The sequence below is a fragment of the Vigna unguiculata genome, chromosome 4 (genome assembly GCF_037176805.1).
Source record: "Vigna unguiculata cultivar grain cowpea cultivar isolate G323 ecotype 2 chromosome 4, ASM3717680v1, whole genome shotgun sequence".
NCBI classification, from domain to species: domain Eukaryota; kingdom Viridiplantae; phylum Streptophyta; class Magnoliopsida; order Fabales; family Fabaceae; genus Vigna; species Vigna unguiculata.
Window position 1 is genome coordinate 6,461,910 of NC_140795.1, and position 11,276 is coordinate 6,473,185.

Genomic DNA, 11,276 nt, shown 5'->3' on the forward strand with positions numbered 1-11,276 from the left:
TTAAACCTTAAAGAACAAGCCAAACAATTAAAAGAGAGTAAAAAAGTGTATAACCAAAGTAACAAAAAGAAGAGCTACAAAATAAGAGTCAAACATTTTCATGAAAATAAATAAATAAATAAAGATAATCAAATGTGTAACCTAAAAATTATTTCATAGAATGAAATTGAGGAACACCTATTTGAACATAACCATGTATAGAGAGTAAAAATTATGTAATAAGAAGAAGAAAAATTACCTTCAAAATTAAATCTTGAAAAACAAACCAGACAATTGAGAGAGTAAACAAAGTGTATAACAAAAAATAAAGAGAATGAGAAATATGTTATATATATATATATATATATATATATATATATATATATTATATTATATTATATTATATATTATATTACTATGTATATATATATATTAAATGTGTGGATATCTTATGTTTATATATATATAATTATTTATATATATTATATTATATTATATATTATATTATTATTACTATGTATATATATTATATGTGTGGATATCTTATGTTTATATATATATATATATATATATATATTTATAGATATATATTTATTTTAAGTATATATTATATTATATTATATAATAATATAAATATAATAATATATATTATATTATTATGTATATATATTATATGTATATGCGTAGATATTTTATGCTTATATATATATATATATATATATATATATATATATATATATATATATATATATATATATATATATATATATATATATATATATTTCTTTTAAATTTTTATAAATTTGTCATGTTATAAATTTGTTTATAAAAGATCTCATTAGTTAAATGATTAATTTGTTTTATACGTATATATTATATATATTATATTATATTATTATGTATATATATTATATTATATTATATTATATTATATTATATTATATTATATTATATTATATTACATGTATATGTGTAAATATATATATATATATATATATATAAAAGTATATTTTATTTATATGTATATATACTATATTATATTATATTATATTATATTATATTATATTATATTTTATGTGTAAATATATTATTTATTTATATATATTTTTTATATTATTTAATAAATTATAAATAGTTTAGTAATTTAAGCGGGGACGGGTATTTGGGCGGGTATATATATATCCCCATCCCCATCCCCATCCCCAGTTGAAAATTTCGGGTATTACCCATACCCATACCCATACCCAGTCAAAGCGGGGATTCCCCGTCAAAACGGGGACGGGTTCGGGTGATACCCACGGGCACGGGTTTATTTGCCATCTCTATTGGCGGTGCAGTGTGTTAAATGGTCTGATAGACATTGCTGTCAGATTTCAAAATCCTTCTTCTCCAAGCCAAGTTAGCTGCGTCCTTCTTCTCTAGGTAACTTTCTTCTCCGTTCGTCCTTCTTCTCTATTTCTCCTTTTTCTTCATTCTTTTCTTATTCTTCGTAAGTTCATTTTCTTAACTTCTTAACTACTTTTTCTTTATTGATCGTTGTTGTTGATCTTTTAATTTTTTTTATTAAAATTTAAATATTTTCTATTTATTGTTTATTGTTCTTCATGCATCTTTCTTCCTTATCCATGGTTTTTCTTCTTCGTCATTGTGCTGTAGTATCTTTTAAAAGACGTTTATAGAAGTTTCCTTTTGTTTCAGATATTATTTGTTTATCGTTTTTAGAAGACGTTCTGATGTTTTTGTTCAAAAGAAGTTTTTATGTTTTTTGTAGGATTTTTTTTTTCGTTATTGAAAGTCTTTTTCAATTGTATGCACATTATTTGTTGACGAAAGTTTTTATATTTTTTTTGCGCTTTATTTTGTTGTTATTTTGTTGAAGATGATTCGTACCTTGATTTTTTGTTTTGTTTATTTTTCGTTTATTTATTTGAAGTTGTTGTGTCGTTAGTTGAAACTTAACACCTAATTTATTGTCATGTATTAGATGACAAAAAAATTTGATATGATTAAGGATATTGATGGAAGAAGAGAAACGTTGAAACTTGCTGTCAGAATCGTAGATTTGTGGTATATTGAGTCATGGGATTCCAAACGAAGTATGGAAATGGTTCTGATGGATCAAAAGGTAATGTAAAGTACCATATTTTAGTATGTTGTATATTTTATTTTATAAGATGACAACTATATTTAACCATATATGTGTTAATTTGTTCTTTATAGTTATCTTATTGTTGCAATGATTAAGAAGGAAGATATGGGTGTTTGGGAAGACAAGCTAAAAGAGGGTGAAAGTTACATAATGCATAACTTTAAACTATTGAAGAACAGAGCTCAATATAGAGTTTGTGAGCATCCATTTAAGCTGTTGTTTATAGGAGCAACGTCTATACGACCACAACCCATTGCAAGCATACCTAGAAAGCTTTGGAAGTTCAAAAGTATAAAGGATATTATTGATGGAAAGTATTGTGTTGATTTGTTGGTTGGTAAGTTTATTGTTGTATCCTAATGTATGTGTCCTATATTTAGTTTTTTTGTTGAATTTTTTCTTTTTTTGTATGTTAGATGTGATTGGTGTGCTGGACAACGTAGAAGAGAAAGCCCATTCGAAAAATGTTGTGTTTGACCTCAAAGATTTGAGGTTGGTTTCATTATGTATGGTGTTTTATATTTACAGTAGTTTTTTAATTATTTGATAACTATTTTGTAATATGGTGTTGTTATGTCATTAATGCAGTGGTGTTATACTTTGTTGCACATTGTGGGATTCATATTGTGAGAAATTATTGAGTTATTGGAGGACACGTAGTCAAACATCTAATCCTACTATTATTCTTACTCAGGCCAAGATAAAGGGTGCATCAGGTATGAATAACGTCATTACTATATTTAGATTATCATTATTATTTAATCTAATTTAATTAGTTTGTATAATAATATTGCGAACTGGAATACTTATATTCTATGAACTTGGATGGATTTTTACATAATAATAGTTATATAAATTACCAGTTTTATTTATCAATTGTTATTAAGAATGAGTTGATTAACTTTTAATTTTTCTTGTTCTACGTTTCATATAATGCAAAATTTGGTAATATATTATTTTAATTTATTCAAAGTTATTTTATATTCAAATAATCTACCAATTCAAAATTTAAATTTGATAATATATATTTTTTATTTATTCAAATCTTTTCTTTACTCTAATAATCTACTTAAAAACAATATAAAGTACTAAAATGAAATTATTTAACATAAACCAATCAGAAATTCTACATATAATTACAATACATACTCCATTTAATATTAAATATTCAGGTCTTTATAAACATACATGCCAACATACCAAAAAACATTAATGTTGACATATAAAATATTAGACAAACATACATGCCAACATACCAAAAAATATTAATGTTTACATACAAAATATTAGACATGTTGAAATAAAGAAAACCAAATACAAAGACATTGTTCATAAGTCCCATACATTCGTTTTACACACCAAAATAACAACAAACACTTATACATGCTAAATCTTCAGAATTTGGATGACGTTGGTTTCATCAGTCTGCACCATAAATCGAACACGATCACCAGCAACCATCCCATTCTCCTTACAGTATTTCTTCCAACCACATGTCAGATAACACTCAAATGAACTCTTGTCTGTCCATCGAATCTTGCAGTTCCAGTATTGTGATTGGCCATTTGTTAAAACATAATTTTTTCTCCCCTTCACCAAGTCTTCTTTCACAAATTTCGCATCCAGATACTATATTGAAAGAAATTGTGTTAACAACATAAATATAAACGAAAATTATAAACTCATAACTACAACTATCAGTCATACCAAAGAAGATGATCAAACATCATAAGGACTTAATATTTTCTTACAATCAACAGAATCAACTTCAACTTTGTTGCTGCAACCATTGTCGAAATCTCTTTTATAATCAATTTCAACTCCTTCCACCGAGAAGATCCTGTGAACAAAGATATTGTTTCCTACATAATTTAAATGTAGGAAACAAGGAGAAACGAACCTATAGTATGCAACATACTGACAAAAACCAAATAATACTATCCTTCCACCCTCATCTGTGTCCACATATATTTCAAACTTTTTTGTCAAAGGATCGTACAACTTCACCGGATCGTTAAACGAAATTTTTTGCTGACAAAACATTTGGAAGTAATCGAGCAAGATTATCAAAAACTATCAGAACAATCAATAGAAACCCTATATTAGTAAAAACAACTCCAAATCTACATTACAAATTCAAAAAAAATGGACTAAAGTTCCATACCGTGTTTGGAATGAACTGCACTCTAAATGCTTGGAGAAATCTAATTGAGGACAGAGCGTCACATGCAAGACCATTGTTTCTTCTACCAGGATACACAACTTCATTCCAGTCCAGATCGAACAAATTTATGCGAAAGTATCGATCTCCACAATAAAGACTACAAACGTAATATACATCGTTTAGCTCATAAAACCACATCAACTGCTCTACCGCACAGAACTGTCTCTAAGGAAGAAGAGTTTGTTCAAACTCTATGTTGATCACGTTCCTTTCGAATCATTGAAAAAATTTGTTTCCATCAGTAGAGATTTGCCCCATTGTTCATAAAATCTTTCTTCGAACTCCAGACATTCCTGTCATACAAAAAACCACAACGATCTTTAAAAATAAGAATTGTATAAAATATAATGGACATGGTTGAAGCAAAGGATGACCGAAAAATTAAAACTTTGGTCGAAAAACTAACTGTATACATCAAACACATAAAACATAAATAAAATCAAACATGCAAACCGACTAACCTTTAAAGGTTCCATCACCATGACAAAGTTTTGGTAGAAATTGGTGAAGCTGAAAGCCTTGGAGGTAGATATTCGATCGTCAGACGCTTCTGTAACTCGTGAGGAAAACTGTTTTTCTTCTTTGTTTTTGGACAAAATAACCTACAGTCTTCAAATATCCTTTTAACCAAACTAAAGGAAACGTCTCTTGTAACTCCAAACGTCCTGACCTTTTAGAATAATAAGCTGCAGAATATCAGTCTGAACACGTTGATAAGACAAACCATAATTCCTTTTATCGCCATCTCTTTGTATTCCCATCAATATCTTATTTGGAATTTAATGATATTAGTTTAAACCAAAAAATAACGTTTCTGATACAATTTAAAATATCTACTAATAGGTTCAATCAGCAATTAAAATCTTAATGACATTATATATCAAATTTAAAAGTAATGACATCAAATTTAAATTTAGCAACAATTAATAAACTTTTAAATCAATAACATTACAAATATAACCAAAATTAAATAAATTGAATATAGTACATCAAACTAATTAATTCTTCGTTATTATATCATAATTATATTTACTTAATAATTGTAATAATTTCATATACTCAAATTAACAAAGCAATCCTTTAAAATCATTTAAATCGAAATAAATCATTTATATACAATAACATTAAATAACAATATATATTAAACAAATAAAAATACATATTAAAGATATACTTAAATCCTACCTTACAACCAATTCATCATGAAATTTACTAAAAAACATTAACATAAAATAATAATTAATTTAACCTAATTATGTGAATAATATATCTTTAAATCAATCTAATCGGTGCATATAATTAAATTAACTATTGAACTCTTCAAAATATTTTTTTTTCTAATCATTTATTTATACATAAAAATCATTTTTTCAAGATAACCAAATTTTAAAACCAAAAAAACACGACCCGTGCATATGCACGGGTCTCCTACTAGTTTAGATATATAATTTTAATGAGAGGTAATTTTGGTTATTAGTTATGATCGTACCGATATTTTAATTTGGGTCATTTATCTGTATCTGATATTTTAGGATACTTTATCAATATTTATCAGAGAAGTATCTAATCTATAAAGTCCGTCGTATTACAGTACACAAAAATCTTTGAATAATGACCAATTTTAGTGACAAAAAATAATTAGTCATTATATAGTGACCAATTTAAAAACTAAAAATTATTGGCAACTAAAATAGTTTCAAAAAATTATAATTGGTCTTTAAATTGATAATTAAAATTGTTTTCATTATGAATTGGTTTCTAAATTGATCACTAACATTAGCTACCAAGATTTTGATTACCAAAATAATTGGTTTCTAAAATATTTTTTGTTACTAAAATCATTATTTGAAGTTTTGTTATAGTAGTACTTTTAGGATGACAATAATTTATATATTTTTTAATGCTGACAACTTTAGTACATATAGTTTTAATTTGGATTCACACAATAACAATCATATATTTCTTATGTTCTTAAGAATTAATGTACACTTTTCAATATTCATATATCGCGTATTTATCACGTGTCGTATTCGATCAACGTATCGTATCCGTGTATCATAGGTTATTAGATTTTATGTGGCCATAGGAAGAAAAAAAGGGAGGTATAGAAAGAAATGGCCTTGCTTTGAGTCTCAAAAACCCTTGAATCTGCTTTATGTCTCATTTTTAATTCTTAAGTTTGTTTTAGACCTTTGAAACCTTTGAGTCATCCTTGTTCACTTCAATGTATTTACTGTTTTAATGTAAATGGGGAGATGGATCAGCAGGGATAAACCTTGTTTGGTTAGCATGATTTGCAGGCGGGGTTCAGGAAGGATTTGAAGGATTCATCCATATTGTAATCGTGCTTCATAAGCAGAGATTTAAAGGAGAGTGCTATTAAAAGACGCATTTACCCTGTCATAAATTATTCACGTGTTTTGCATGTACAGTGCTTTTTCACAGGTTCAGCGGCTAGAGAGATTCCCTCAGAAAAAAGCAACTACATTCAGAAAAAAGCAAGATTCGTGAGAAAAAAGCAACAAGATTCGCGAGATTCCTGACATGTTGTGACTATACAACCTGTGTTTTAATTTGTTTGACTGCAGCAGCCATTAAATAACAATTGAATAAGTTAGAAGGTTGGTGTGTGTGGTTGGTGCGGTGTATAAGTTGGAAGAGGGGAGAAGGTAGAGTTGGTTTTTGGCATTGACACAGAGGGTGGTGTGGCTTCTGTCATATGAGGTGAGTTGTTTTTGTTGGTTATATATGCTTGGTGCCAGTGCCAGTGTGAAAAAGAGTGGAGAGAAAGACCAAAGTGGTTCCAATTTGAAGCGCGAAAGAGACCATGTTCGGACACCAAAGTCATTCCAATTAGATCCATGTTGTTGTTATTGTTGTTGATGCGATGAGGGTGAAGATATTCTCTAACCTGAGAGTTTGAGAAATCCAGCAACGGTGGAAGGAGATGGTGCCTGATGCAGGTTGTTGGTGGCCTGGACGGATCTGGTGGAGGTCATTGGTGGCTCGGAAGGGTTCCGCTACAGCTTGGAATCGATCCACGGTGAGTAGATCCGATCCCCACATGTGTGGAACCGATCTAGTGAAGTTGGAATTGATCCAACAAGTGGCGGATCCGATCCCGTGGGTGCGTATCTGATCCCATGGTGCAGATCCGGATCCCAAATGGAGTGTATCCGATTCAAGAAGCGTCCGTTGCTGGAGTTGGCGCATTGGAGAACTTTGTTGGCTCATGGGAGAGTGGATTCGAGAAGGAGAGTGGATTGGAGAAGTTCTTGGCTCATGGGAGAGTGCAATGGATCCATGATTTCCGATCCATAGTCGAAGGTGCTTTGTTGTGGGTGTATGAACTGTGTTCCTTTTTTGCAGGTGGTGTTCGATGATGGTGTAGTGATTTTTGCATGCTCTCTCCAACAATAAGCCACATGATGGGAACTGATGTACTAGTAGTGTTCCTGGTGCCTCAATTGCTGATGCTCACAAAGTTTATGTTCATGGATTGACCCTCATTATTCCACTTAATTCCTTTGGTTGCAGGTGGTGCAGTTCGTGGGATGGTGAATGACTATGCACCTTGGTGGAGGTGGTGCGTGTAGGCTATGCGTGGTTGTGAAGTATAGGAGGTTAGTTGATAGATATTGGAGCAGGTTTATTTCTTAATTAGAGTTTGTGATTTGTGTTTGTTGATGCAGGTTTTGTATTCAACTTTAGATAGACCTACGGTGGTGTGAAATTAGTTCCTAGATCTCAAACCCTGGTTTATGTTTCAGTTTTTGTGTGAAGACTTTGACTGGTAGGGTAGTTTGTGGTTGGTGGAGTACAATGGTTTTTCTTAAGTCGAAAATTTTGATATCAATTTGGTTGATGTAGGTGTTGGAGTGTTGGTGTTGATAACTTTGTTTCTTCTTTGAAGTAAAAGGTACGTAGATTTTGAAAACTTTCTTTGTTATATTTGTGTGGTGGTTATATATGGATTGCTATGGTTGTGGATTTATATGGATTTATATGTGTTATTTGTGGATTGTTGATGTAATTGGTATGCATATTTATTTGTCATTGTATTATTGTCATGAAAAAGAAATGTTTTGTGTAAATTTTATCTTATTTTCAAATATTTTCAAAGAATAATATGGAAATGGTTGATGCTTATGTGTATTATATGTATGTCATAGTAGTTAAATTTGTTCAAGGTAATATGGAAGAAGAACTAGAACTTTCATATTTGGATGACGAGGATGTATTCGATGATGTTGTAGGTGTGGACTTCAATATAGTTACACATTTACATTGACAATTACAAGTGCGTACAACAATTGCTGCAGTAACAATGTTATGCATTGTTACACATGCGTTGAATATATTGACTATATATTTGAATCATAACATTACTATTACGGAATATGTTCCCAACAAAGACCGTCGCAGAGAGCAGCTGATGTCTTACCTGGTACACACTAATCGATATCGTGACATTATTCGTATTGGACCAGAGGCATTTATTAACCTATGTCAACGACTAAGGTCAACTGGGTTAGTCAAAGATGCAATACGGTCAATTATGGAGGAACAAGTAGCTAAATTTCTGCACATAATTGGGCATAACGTGAAGAATAGAAGTGTCGCATTTTTCTTCCATCATTCTGGGTTAACTGTTAGTAAACATTTCCATAATGTATTGGATGCAATTTTGAGCTTGGAGTCTGAATTTTTAATTCAGCCATCCGGAAATGATGTGCATCCAAACTTGGCCAACAATAGTCGATTTTTCCCATACTTCAAGGTAAAAGTCCAATTACTTTGTTATCTTATTTGAATAACAACGTCAAGAAAAAGCTCTTTCTTTAACTTTGTAGCTATGAAATAGGATTGTCTAGGGGCAATAGATGGAACTCATGTCCAAGTTAAGGTCCCAAGATCTGATTCCGCAAGGTTCCAAGGGAGGAAGGATTGGCCAAAGCAAAATGTCTTTGCTACATGTGATTTCGATATGAGATTCACTTATGTTTTAGCTGGTTGGGAAGGGACACCATCTGATTCAAGAATTTTGAAAGATGCTCTAGTTTGAGATGACCCCTTGATCATACCTGAAGGTTAGTGTTTGTTTCTTATTCACGTACTTGTGCGTCCTAGAAATCTAAAATGTTATCATTCGTGTAGGAAAGTACTATCTTGGGGATGCTGGATTCATGCTTAAAAGAGCAATAATGACTTCGTACAGAGGTGTAAGATATCACCTTAAAGAATTTACACGAAAAGGGCCACAAAATCCACGTGAACTATTTAACCATCGTCATTCATCACTACGAGACGTCATTAAAAGAACATTTGGTGTTTTGAAGAAAAGATTCCCCATTGTAGCAAGTGGAAGTGAACCTCATTATTCTTTGGAGACAATGACCGACATTGTGTTAGCTTGTTGCATCCTTCACAATTTCCTTCGTGGTGTAGACAATGACGATGCGCTAATTGATGAGGTTGACCGAGAGATTATGGAAAACCATGTAGAGACCAATTCTGCTCAAACACGTGAAGATGATTATCGTATTCGTTGTAATTTTAGGGATGAATTAGCAGAACAAATGTGGCGAGATTACAATAATTGTTAGTTTCATGTACTTATGTTGAATGACTTTTGGTTTCAATATCAAATTTATTTAATTTCATATAATTAGTATTGTTTTTTATTTAGGTGAGAACATGAACAAGGGAAAAAGTGTTGGTACCGATTCTAGCACCGGATCACGGGAAATTATAAAATAGACTGAAGACATGGACGAAAAGCTATTAACAATGATGATAGAAGAAGCCCGATTAGGGAACAGGGTTGATGGTAGCTGGACAACCCAAGCATACAAAGATATCGTGAGTAATCTTAACCAATTGGAGTTTGTCTTAGTGACCAAAAATAATTTAAAGAATAAGCAAAAAGTGCTCAAGGAAAAATGGCGTGAGGTTCATGATTTGTTCAGTTCACTTAGTGGATTTGCATGGAGTTCATCATCCAAGCGGTTTGAAGCAGAAGATGAAGTTTAGGAAGACTTGGTCAAGGTAATTAAATACTTAGCTTGTGTTTTTAATGATATACACAAATTATTTTAACACATAATGAAACTTATCAATGCAGGCGAAATCGTCTGCGGCTAAATGGAGGGTCACTAACATTAGACACTATGATTTGATGGAGGAACTTTGGGCAGCCGATAGAGCAACCGGTGGTGGAGTCCGCACGGAAAGACAAGCACGACGCAAAAGGCAACAATCTCGTTTGGAGGTTGATCTCAATGATGAGAATGAGTACATACCTGATGCACCTAGCTTTGAAGGAGTTAATTACCACCTTCCATCTTCACCCCCTCAAATGGATGAGTATAGTCCTGGCCCAACTCAATCACTGCCATCAGTCCCCTCTGGCGAGATGTAACATCCCTGGCTACCCCTCCTCGGGCCCTAGAGGCTGTCGGGTTACTACAGCCCAATGCACCCTAACCCATCACCTTTCTCCGTCCATTCATACTGGGTGGGTTGTTGCCAGTGGGAATCAAACCCCCAACCTGACCTTTAACACCTCTGGCTGACCAGCAGATGCCAGCACAACTGGTAGCATCTGCTGGTCAGCCAGAGGTGTTAAAGGTCAGGTTGGGGGTTCGATTCCCACTAGCAACAACTCACCCAGTATGAATGGACGAAGAAAGGTGATGGGTTGGGGTGCATTGGGCTATAGTAACCTGACAGCCTCTGGGATCCGAGGAGGGGTAGCCAGGGATGTTACAAAAAAGTGGTAGCATCTGCTGGTCAGCCAGAGGTGTTAAAGGTCAGGTTGGGGGTTCGATTCCCACTGGCAACAACCCACCCAGTATGAATGGACGGAGAAGGGTGATGGGTTGGGGTACATTGGGCTGTAGTAACCTGACAGCCTCTGGGGCC